Below are 12,818 nucleotides of genomic sequence, written 5' to 3'. Positions count from 1 at the left end.
AGACGATGAATATTGTCATCTGACCATTGGTATTCTAGTTGTCATGGATAAATTGTTGAAAGACGTTTGCTCGACACCTCTGCACAACATCACTTTCCTTCTGATTACATACCAAATCACCTTTTTCAATGCTGTTGCCATTTTAGTATTTGCCCTTTCTATTTTTATATTAATACAATTTTGTGTCTCGTATCTGGCTTCATTTATTTCTAAGTTGTGAAGTTGTTTATTTATTTCTTCATTATTTTTACTTTCGTTGGTGTTATATTGGTTTATAGATACTTATTTTATTTCACAAGCCAAGAAGGGCGATCTAATGAGAATAAATTCTTTGTTATGCTTTTTCTCACCTTTCCTTTGAACAAACACACTCTATCACCATTGCTTTTGATATGTTTGTATTCACCGCTCTGAGTGTTGAAATTAAATCTAACTGCATTTAAAGCTTTTCGTCAAGCGCGCTTCGAATCTCTTATTTATATTTAACTGCATTTTCTTCATTGATGTTTACTATTTAAAACTGTGTTTTGTTGATTTTAGCACGCTCTTACTTTCTTTTCAGAGGTGAAATCAAAAGGCTACACATTTAACAGGATGAAGATTTCACATGAAGGAAGAGTAGCGTATAATTAACTGATTTTTCAAGACAGGAAATGTTTTCGAGGATCGGTATGAAAGCTTATTTTTACTGCTAAGTAAACAGTAATTCATTAAATTCTAGTAATTTGCATTAGAAATAATAAAATATAAGCTTTATTAATTTTTTATATTTTTACCACTTGCTGTTTAATAATACCATTTTCTTATAATAGTAATTGATTATTATAACTTAACTGAAATGCATTTTTATATTATGTGAGATTAAACTATGTACAAAAAGTGCATAACATCATACACAACAAAAACTTAGAAGGGCATAGGCTGTACTTCGAAAGTATAGTACTTAACACACACACACACACACACACACACACACACACACACACACACACACACACACACACACACACACACACACACACACACACACACACACACACACACAGAGAGAGAGAGAGAGAGAGAGAGAGCCTAACAATATTAATAAATATAAATCCGCTTTTGGAAGCTTGAAGGGGGGGGGATAAAATCCCAACCCTTAGCTAATTAGATGTAGTTGGTCAAGACATTAAAATTATTAATTTTAATTAGCAATCAGGAGAGATTGCAAGGCAGACCACCGCCATTTCGTGGTCTTTAACACTATACATTACTGTTGGAAATAATGCGAGTTCAATGGTCTTTTCGAATTGTAGTATTTAAAAAAACTTCCGAGAGGGAGGGAGTGAAAACTGCTTGTTCGTTCGAAAGATCAACTAACTCGAGTTATGGCCAAATAAAAGCTTAGAAAGGTTCCTCCAGTCGAACTCGAATTGGACTAAACCAGTATCTTTCTTTGTGCGCCTAGCGCTTTTGGATGCAAATTCCGTTTCCACAGGGGTACATAAGCCTTATAATGCTTATGTAATACAACTCACCTTGTCCAAACAGGTACTAAGTACAATGAATGCTGTGAAAATATTTCGGCGTTAGATGATTTTCGTCGCTTGACGTGAGACTCCAATTTCTTACTGGAACTACGGAATATCTTGAAAAACTTCCATGTTTATTCTGCAGAACAGGATTTATTTCTGAATACGCTATCCTTTATACCATCCAGGAATGCTGTAGAAATTTTCCTGGGTAAGATTTTTATTGAACATTGTAAGTACTAAACAAATTTGATAGTTGAATTGTTCTGTGAACAGTTTTCTCTTCTGAACGAATAAAATCTCCAGTTTTCTGATGAAACAATCTCAATCACAGTGTGAAACCCGCTTAATTAATCCTTCCATCCAAAGGATATGTGAATTACATTTACTTAAGGACCTTATTAAGGATTTCAATATAATTATTGGACAGAATGAAATACGAATATCATGTTATCATCAAGCAGTGTAGTTTTGTAGTGTTCAATCATGGTACTAATTTATCGACGAAGGTCATGAGATATTTATATCAAATATTTATATCTATATTTATATCAGTTGTCCGAGATCTTCATCAGAGTTGCCCTTTACATTCAGTTCAACATCCATTTCTTCTGCCTAATAAATATAGGAATGGGAAATTGTTGAGCCATAAGAGATGTTCTTCCTCCCAATAAAATCAGGTCTGTCGGTAGTATTCCATCATTTAAACCCACAAATGCATCATGGTCTTTACATCCACTCTTCTCCGATCTCCAGGGAAGTTTCGATGTTCCGCTGTACGAGATTGAGGCTTGTAACATATTTCTTCACCGAAGGCAATTTTCTTTGAGGTTAGCGAAATACAGATTTTGTCGCAGTAAAAGTATTATTAAACCTGAATACATCTCCATAGTTCGATGTAGATATATCTGCAGGAGAGATCCCGGTTAAAGTTTTCACTTCCCATTTACACAACCCCCTCGGTTTCACAAATGTTGTTTGCCTTCGGCCGTAAGATAACGACTCCAAACACATCTGCATTTACTTACGTATCACTTGCGACTGTGCATAATAATCGATGAAGCACTCAGCTCTGTGACAACTTTTATTCCTTCAGGCCTTAAAGCTTTTACCTCTTTCACACTTCTTCGCATTATCCAAGCGCCTCTTGCATTCAAGTATTGAGCGATACTAGACTAAGCGATCCACTGCAGTAACTGTGGAAGAGAAGAATAGCATGAAAACCCGTCGAATAGAGCTTGTTAATATTCAGAAGCACAGTTTGCCCAAAGGTTGCGAAATTAATACTGCGGAGAATGCACAATTTGAGAATGAATAAGACTTCATATTGTTTTAGGGATGAAATTTAATAAGGATTACATATATAGTAATTTAGTTCGTGTAGCATTTTTAATACTCAAGTTGTATTTTTCTTTTTTCATTGGTACATAAAAATATTTTTTTTTCTGTTTAGGTACTCTGTAAAGATATTGGCAAAAAAAATTTAGCGTATATTTATTACCGTTTCTGCTGGATTATTTATAGATATGTTGTTGGTTATCGTTCACACCAATATTCTTTCCTCCTAATAAATTGATTCCCAAAGAGAACCAAAGAGCAATGAGAAAAATAAAACCGCTATTACCAGCCGCCGCCAAAACTCATCCAAAATTTATCAGCTTATACAAACCCATAAACATAGGCAGCTACTTCCAAGTAATAAGCACATATTTACTGACTTAGTGAATTGCCGTTAATTTCTTACATTTTCAAACAAGTTACACTTGAAAGACATTTAGTAGATATTAATATTAATAAATAAAATTGTATATTGAAACATAAACATGACGATAAGCAAATTATTCCATAGAACAATATAAATACGAATAGCATTAATATTCAATGATGTAATAATATAAATTATAAACATATTTTTTAACTTTAAAGATAAGGAAAACAAAATTATTAATTTAGTAGTTTTATTATTAAAATGATCGCGTTGGAAACATAACTCATCGGAGCTATGGTCCCCTAAATATCACCTCATTTATGTAAAAATTAATCCAGCAGTGTAAAATGTTGCCTCCATAGCACAGTCGATATTGACAAAGACCTAGGTTCGAATCCAGTCTGTGATGTGAGGAACCTTTATCGGGGCTTTTCCACTAAACGTTATTTGGTCTCATATGTAGGTGAAGAGTTTTTTATTCCGGAAACTTAGGTTTGTCATACCTTTAAACAGGCAAAACGGTCTCGTGAACACTTACCTCAGCAGACAAATACTGAATGGCAAGGAATGGGCAATGGAAACCATCCTATACCATAAGCATTATACCTAATAAAGTGCCATCTGTTATCCCACCAACCATAAGGTTGAAGAGAGAAGGTGAGGAAAAATCTCCCTCTGATTCGACACTTGTTGGTCGACTGGTTATTAGGCAACACAAAGCCATTTTTAAATATTTTCCTATTATTCTTGAAAATACATTTTTTTTTCTTTTGATACATATTTAGCGCTATTTTCTTTGAGTTTGAATCTTCACAGGCTACCTACTTCAGCTTTTTCCCCCATTTACTTTATCACCAAATGAAGTTCTTTCTTCATTGATAACTAAAACTGTCGATGAAACTAAATCTGAAGTTGCAGGATCCTCAACAACGGAGTAACTAACTTCAGTTGAATTTTTTGTTTCATTTTTATTTTAAAGACATGCCACTAAATCCACGATTATCTTTCTTATTCCATATTTATATATATTTTATATACGTTTACTAAAGGGAAACCGAACCAATGCTGTCACGAGGGCTACTACAGCATATAAAGATTCGTTAGTTGTTTATGTTAAAATATGACGTAATTTTTGATCCAGAACACAACCAGTCTTAACATGATCATTTGAGTTACAGCTGTTGTATGATCAGTGTTTTCTTTCTTTGTGTTTAATAAGTTCTTTTGGTTTTGACTTTTTAAATGATCATATAAGTTATTAATACTTCCATCAACTGCTTTGACCTTTTGTAGCAAGTTAAATTAAGCTTGCCAAAAAATTATATTTTTGTTCAATCTTTTTTTCCAAATGTAAGCAAACAAAGTTTGCACGTGATTTATCTTCAAGATAAGACTATTTATATAGAGAGGCTAATAACTTCACATTAATTGCCTTAGTATTCCGTAATGTATGCATTACAGGAGGGGGCCACTACCCAGATCGATTTCGATCTTTTAAGCCTCATTCAGTGGGAGCCTGACCCAAATAATTTATTTTTATTTTATGTTTTTGAGCAGAGTTTACAGGCAGCCGCATCTTCGTTTCAATACGTTTAAAATAATACCACGGGGTTAATTTTTGAGCCATGGCTACGAAAAACTCCATTCATCAAATATCAAGCCACATGAAATATTATAAAATGTGGCGTTGACTACATTACCTTGCTACACGCATTACATTTGGGACTTTTTATACCATTAAGATGGTTCACACAGACTATTTGTATAAGTGAGTCTACCGAATTGAAATTGGCACGCCATATCTATTTAACAAATTGTAAAAGTGTGCCGCCAGATGCTGAGTTCAAGCGAGTTTCCCGCATGATATACAACTCGGGCAGTCACAGCCTGACGAGAACGTGATAACTTCACGAGTTACTATAGTACTACAAAGTTAATCATGAAGTTTCTGAGGTAATAATGCAAGCAGCTTACTGCTAACTTAAGCATATCACTACTCAGCCAGGAGGCGCATTAAGATCAGAGCGGGTTTACTCAAACATGGACTCGTGTTACAAAATTAGTCAATATTATAATTATTACAACATGTTAAAATATTTTGATTTACCGAAATACTGGTTCAAAAATACCCATGTATCGGTAAGTTTTTAATCGATTTTCGCACCATTTATCTGTAGACAGGTATTGCAATCTCATCTTCCAAGCATACTACATTTTCATTAAACAACAGATTTTATAAAGCTTAATCACCATTCATTCTTCACGTTGAACAATTTGATATTTAATAGAGCGTATTTGAATTCTGGCCATTATTATTCAAAAGTACTCATCTGTGGGTTTTATTTTTTATAATACGGATTCTTGCACTAAATGTAATCACCGGAATAGGATGAATATATACAGAAAAATACTGTAAATGAAAGCTTTACTATTCAAGTTAAGTGGATATTAAATCCAACATTATTTCAAAACAGAATAGAGAAACTACAACAGTTTCATGCCGAATATATAGAAACTATAAAAGTTTTGGCGAATCCAAGCGTAAGCAAATCTTTCATGACAGGGGCAACTCGTAATAAAGGTGGAGTAAGCTTTGATCACTATCCTTTGTATTTCCCATAATGTAAAACACATCTCCTATCAGACATGTATGATGTTATACATTATGGGGGTGTCACTACCCAGACCGGTTTCGACATTTGTTGAATGTTCAAGTACAGGTCAAACTCCGAAGGCTCAGCGTTACAGGCTCACCCTGCCACTGAGAAGAACCCTCAGAATCGGTTGGCTCTACACCGTGGCAGGCTCACCCCACCACCGAGCATAGCCGCTCATTTTTTATCTCAGGGATAACAGCAACAGCCGTGCCTCAGTTGTAGGCTACAGCATTGCCATTCATTACCCCCCCCCCCCCCACACACACACCCAGGACCTGGGTGACTGTTGAATTGGCAATGCTCTAGCCTATGAAGTTTTAACTGAGGCTTGGCTGTTGCTGTCACCCAGGTCCTAGGTGGAGGGGGGGGGGTAATGAATGGCAATGCTGTAGTAGCCCATGAAGTTAACTGAGACACAGCTGTTTCTGTTACCCCTCAGATGACATATGAGCAAATGAGCGTCTCTGCTCGGTGGTAGAATGAGCCTGTCACGGTGTAGAGCCAACCGGTTCTGAGAGTTCTCAGTGGCAGGGTGAGCCTGTTACTGAGGGGAACGACGCTGAGCTTTTGGAGTTTGACCTGTACTTGGACATTTAACAAAGGTCGAAACCGGTCTAGGTAGAGACCCCCCCATAATGTATAACATCATACATGTCCACTAGGAGATGTGTTTTACATTATGGAAAATACTAAGGATAGTGATCAGAGCTTACTCCACATTTACTACGAGTTTCCCCTGTCATGAAAGGTTTGCTTATGCTTGGATCCGCCGAAACGTTTATAGTTTCTATATATTCAACATGAAACTCTTGTAGTTTCTATATTCAGCTATGAAATAATGTTGGATTCGATATCCACTTAATTTGAATAATTTTGCATCGTCGAAGTGAAGCCTTTTGGCTCTCTTTTTCGGTGAAAGCTTTACTATTTCAACCTGAAATTTTTAAACTAAAACAGAAGCAGAAAATGACTTGTATTATTCATTTATTAATGACTTCTTACTTTAATAAACTTTCCAACTGATGAATAGTTATGTATATTACATGTATTTTCTATTTTTTCTTGAGTTCATTAATTTGAATTGGCGAGATGAATGTGAAGTCTTCAAAATTCAAATATTCCAAATACATGCAATTGCACTAAAATATTTTAAATCTGCTTGTTAGGCCTTTTAAACATCCGAACAGAATTATAATATTTAGGTATTCAGATATTCTATTTATTGCTGTTCCTGCCAGTCTACATTTAAATTCATGCTATTAAGAGATATAACTTCTCAGCAATATGGAACTATGAATTGAACACGAAATATTGCGAAACAGGTATGTTGCACAATAACATTTTTATATTTGAGCATTTGCTACCACAGCAATTAATCCCAGTGCTATGTTTGGCTTATTGCTCAGTCATTAAAATATTAATTGAAATGCATATCTTAAAGAATATGGATTTTACTTAACTCCACACTCTTAACGAATCCATCCAACCATCTGTACATTATTTTCAGCAAACATTAAAATATTCAACCAAAAATTCTTCCAAACAGAACGGGGTTATGAATGCTTTCGTCTTCTTCAACCAGGATAAGTCTACTGCTGGATGAAGATCTCACCCACTTTTCTCCATTTCATTTTACTTTTAGCTTTTCTCATCCATTGCATCCCTGCAATTCTAACAATTTCATTTGCCATCTCTTCTATTGTCTTCCCCCTTGTCTATTGCTATTCATAAGTATCCATTTTGTCAATAATTTTGACCATACCATCGTTCGTTATTTATTTCTTGGTGTTCAACCTATCCTTTTTAAATGCATAATGTAACTGGTGATGTCCTGTGCACCTGATGTTTGTGATTTGTTCCAAATAATCACACAAAACCATTCTTTCCGCTTCTTTTTATTCCAGTATAATTCTTTATGGTGTTCTTATTTTATATATCATTTCGCATTCTTTAAATTCATCTTCAACACAATTTGGATTAACACTTGAACTTATTCTCTTTATTTCTATATCTGCCATATCGCGGGCAGCAGGGAGCGAATGCTGGTCTTGAAATTCACGCTTGCTCTTTTATCATTCAGGGAGGGTGATTGAAGTCTGATTAGCGGAATAATGAATTACTGACCATTTAAAACTATCTATTTAAAAATTTATGTACACTTAATCATACAAATACAACATTTATTTTACAAATGCTATTTTACCTTTCTCAATTTAGCTAGTTGAATACAAATTCTACCCTACAGTTCTTCTTTATGAACTGGCAATAACATCGTCGTAAAAAGTTGGTTGTAACTTAATTTTCCCAAGCAACACGCACACTTGTGAAGGCTGGCTGAAGCTCACAGGCTAGAGCTACTTTGACTGAGTATGGCGCGTATTTAAGAAGGGAGCGGAAATGGCTATGCGCGCACCATGAAATCACAGTCCAGCAGCTAGGACATGGAAGCTCCTACAACCGAACAAGCCAAGGTAGCTTTGACTAGACGAGCAAGCATCGGCCTTCGATACACAACGCCAAGCTCAATTATTGCCGCGCAAGCTTAAGACGTCTTCTGTCTACAAAAATAAAAGCCTAAATGTAATGCTTATAAATTAATGCATTTATTAACAAATAAATATTACTTCTTTCTCAATTAATGAGCTTGAGCAGCAAGCATGGAGAATTCGCCACTGTTGGTCAGATAAGGTGGAATCGTTCTGTTAATTTTAATTGCTCCATTTATCCAGTTCACAACATAAAATTGGTGCTCTAAGGCAGACGTGAAGAGTTTGAAGTTATTTTATCTCATTTTCTTATTCTTGTATTCAATAGAAATTTCTCACTTTTCTTATGTACCTTAATAACAAGAAGTGGCATGACTACATATGTATTTCAGATTCTATTCTTGTTTTTTCTATTCCGTTTTAAGTGATTCTAGGATAGCTGAGGTTTGATGGAGTCGAATGCTTTTTTCAAAGTCCACAAAGACTAAGCAAAGAGGTTTATGTGTGTGTGTGTGTGTGTATATATATATATATATATATATTAATTTATTAAATCTATGGATATGATTAATTGTACTGTAATTTAGTCCCAAACCCATCCCCACTTCTCTGATTGGATATACTTGATCTGTCGCATTATTCTTTTATTTATTACTTTCGCAATTGTTTTGTGTGCCGGTCGTAATAAAGTAATTGACTTATAAATTTTAATATTCCTTTTCTCCTTTTTTTGTAAATAATTATTATTAGTGTAATGTTTCATGCTTCCTGGAGTTTTCTATTTTATGCAGAGAAAATTTTCTTGCCACGTGATCAGCAACTGTCTTCTCTCCATATTTCAACAGTTGTTCTTGAAGCACATCTTCTCATAGAGTCCCTCGTTGGTTTCAAGCAGCTTCAACTTCTCATAATTTTTGATACGTCTATTGACACCTATTCATGATGATAATTGTCTATAAATTTCTTTCTTTGTCAATGTAAAATTCTTCATATCTAATTATTCATATTCTAATTATTCATATTCTAATTATTCATATTCTAATTATTCTAATCATATTCTTCAATCATAAAATTCTTCATATGAAACAAAAAGCATATCTGCTTTTTGTTTTAAATTCACCTTTACTATTAGAGCGACAATTTATTTTTTATTTTTTTCTTATTGCCAAAGCTCTTCTCAGAACTTTCATATTTTTATAACTTTCAATGGTTTCTTTTATTTTTCTGATATTAAAGGATAGGATTTAATGTGTTATTTTTCTGATAGTTTTGTATAAGTCTCAGATATTTTATTGAATTTCTTGTGATAGAATTTCTTTTTAATTTTTAGCCTTTTTTAAAATAAATCCAGTTTTTTTTTTTTTTAAATGTGTTACTTTTTGTGTGAGAAATAATTATACATCGGAGATATTATAGTGTTATTTAGTCTTGATTAATCTCATCTAGATGATAATCACTTAGATGACCAATAAAAATGATGATAATCTTTTGATTATACTTCTCTTTGCTCACTGAATTCATTTGAATGTCCTATTTTAAGCAGCTTCATAACTGTTTTTATAAACTTAAAATTTTTGAGGTTTATTGCATCGAACTTCTGTTTAATTATTTTATTTCTTTTCTGTTTTTTTTATTAATATAATTGTAGATCTCACAATTCTATGATCATTAGCTGTATTAAAATTGTTTAAAAAACTATTATAGCATTTACTCTATATTTGTTTAATCTAATTTAGAATCATTTACATTTATTGATGCCCAGGAATGAAAAAATCTCAATAGACGCTTACAAAATTCAGTATTGCATGTATATTTTTATATCGTATAATCCAGTGTATATGAACTAAATTATATTTATAGGTCATTATGGAAGGATACACTAATTTGTTTAACTTGATTTTTTTTTTTTTTTTGTATGAAGACTGTTTTCCGTGAAAGTTCAGTATGCAAGTTTTATTGAGAGTTATAATTGGCATTTATTTACGTAGGATTTCTTCCTCTGTGTCATATTGTCTTGGGTTTGACTGAAACAGACTTCACAGTTTCAATTCAACTTTCATTTACAACATGTTATTGAGTTTTTCAATTTTGTACTGATTCATTTCATTTGTTGAAATGAATGTACACTCTACGTTCTGTAACAATAAACGCGCACTGCTCGAGAACTGCAGTCACTTTTATCTGAAAGAAAGAATAGGAAGCATTTGATCACGTTAAGAAACGTGTGTAATGATACTGCAATATTTAAATTTTTTTTCTATTTAATTTATTTTCTCCATACGTGAAAAAAATATGCTGGTGTGTCGTAAAATAATTCATCGAAATTAATTAAGATTATCCCTATGTAACTATTTAACTGGGCTTGTCATAAAATTGCTGTAATTACAAGTGCAATCTTCATTTTGTGCCATTTGACAGAATATGAATCCGCCTATCTGAAACCATGTGATGCCAGTGAAGGAAAACAAAAACATGACTATATTTTAAAGAGAAATTTCAAGTCTGTTTACAAAGATATTGTACAGATATTAAATTGAGTCGACTGAAAGGACGCAAGCTACTTAATTGTATTATTTTCGTTTTTTGCTGCATTTCGGTGAAACATTCCGAACATTTCGTCATCATAGTTGCTGTTGAAATCTCAAGTATTCTGAACGGCTGTGGATCTTTGTTTTTTATACAAATTATTTAAATAACTATGATTTCAGTGTTTAACATTGCGAAAGGACACTTCTAAACAAATTCACGTACTTCGGCTTTTAACAAAACCTTAGTGCGGAAAAATTTTATTTCTGAACAAAATCAATAGCACTATAGTTAACGAAATTCGCTTGAGTTCGTCTCCTTTCTTCTCCCAAACTTTAATAATGATATTAAACCTGGAGTGTACAAAATTATCATTCGCACGTTATCTTAACGATGATCACCATGATGAAATTACAGCAATTGTATTCTTTTTTTTTAATCCATTCAGCATGCCTATACTAGCAGACTTTACATTTAAATCGATTGAAATTTAAGATAATTCTAACCCATTTAAGTATGGTAGAAATTCGTTATAATAAGAATTCACAACGTTTGACATGCTGTTCTCAAAATGAAAAGTAATTGTTTATCACGGACAGTTTAATCTCATCATCATCCTTTTCAATTTCTTTTGTTATTCTAACACTGACTCTTTAAAAGTTGTTTCGCAAAGTAATTCCCATGAATACTAAATATCATACTTTATAATATGATTTTATATTAATTTGGTAGCTCAGGATGAACACCCCCCCCCAATAAAACCAAACCCAAACAGTAATCTAAAAGAGTCATACTTTTACATATGATTGTGTCATGCAATACACTGTTGAAATGCTTATTCACTAATAGCAATGTGTGTAGTAATGCTTGACAGACAGACAATAACTTCACCTTCTTATATTTATGGAACTACAAAATACAGCCAGAAGTGTATCTTAAAAGGCAATAGCGCTCTACTTAGAAGAGAAAAAAGTCCATCCTATAAGTAACTGTAATACATTGACCGTACACCATAGAAAACCACTTACAAAAGTGCATCTCTCTCTCTCTCGCTGCATATTTAAGTGTTAGGATTATTTTGTATGACACGCTAAGTATATAGAAAAAGGAATCTTTCTTCTTAGGAATTAAGAGCTTTTATCTCTCAGTAATGTCATATAACGAGTGCCAGACTGTACAACCTTAATAGGTTTCTGGTTCGTAGACGGTTGTATGATGGAGAGAAATAAATCAGGAAATATCGTTTCCCAATTGCCTACGCAATGATAAATAATAGCTCTGGATGTTGTGCAAAGATATATAGAGGCAAGAAACACGCTTCTTCATTACCTATTTAGTTAAGTCTGATGAAATTTGAAACTATGTGAAGAAACGTAACAGATTGTACTGTCTAATAATAATTGCGATAATAAAATTGGTTTTTTTTTTTTTTTTTTTTTTTATTTTTTTAAATTTCACAAATTCCACCAGTATACCATCCTTCTTCATAATATAGCTCCAATTTTAATCAATTTTGTTTTGTCTTGTCCTAAATCAGTAAACATACTATTATCTCGGTATACACAAACATGGGCTGCCTCTCATTCAGAATTGTTCGTAATTGTCAATAATTCTTTATAATTATTAAACAAGTAATTAATTATTAAGAAATACTAAATATTGTGTTATTCTTATAGCTGTGAAGAATTAGCTGAAATTACTGCAAGGGATATAATCAGTGGTAGAATATAGCCTTATCTTGGAATCAATATATTATTTCCTTGCTTATTAGGTAAGCAGTTTCGTAATATTAATTTTAAAATTAAATATGAATTATCAAATGTAAAAAGTGTGTCAATTTTAAAGCCACAGAGAGCGAATTAAATCCAAAAAATTGATAGTGTTCACTCAATGAATTAGTGACCAACAATGTGCAATACTAGAGCGAGAG

General features: G+C 33.2%; 1 long non-coding RNA gene across 1 annotated transcript in view; it reads left to right on the top strand.

The window, feature by feature from the left end:
• The window catches only part of LOC150094483 (uncharacterized), a 550,669-nt gene that overhangs the window by 475,550 nt on the left and 62,301 nt on the right, over positions 1-12,818 (top strand). The window contains exons 10-11 of the long non-coding RNA XR_016550261.1: positions 563-669; positions 12,565-12,659. This is a non-coding gene — a long non-coding RNA (uncharacterized LOC150094483). The remainder of the gene's footprint in view (positions 1-562; positions 670-12,564; positions 12,660-12,818) is intronic.

Source organism: Typopeltis vanoorti, chromosome 22 (genome assembly GCF_054136105.1).
Source record: "Typopeltis vanoorti isolate ZY-2024b chromosome 22, IOZ_Tvanoo_1.0, whole genome shotgun sequence".
Lineage (NCBI taxonomy): Eukaryota > Metazoa > Arthropoda > Arachnida > Uropygi > Thelyphonidae > Typopeltis > Typopeltis vanoorti.
The sequence above is the reverse complement of the archived record's forward strand: the minus strand, read 5'-3'. Positions and strand labels throughout refer to the sequence as shown.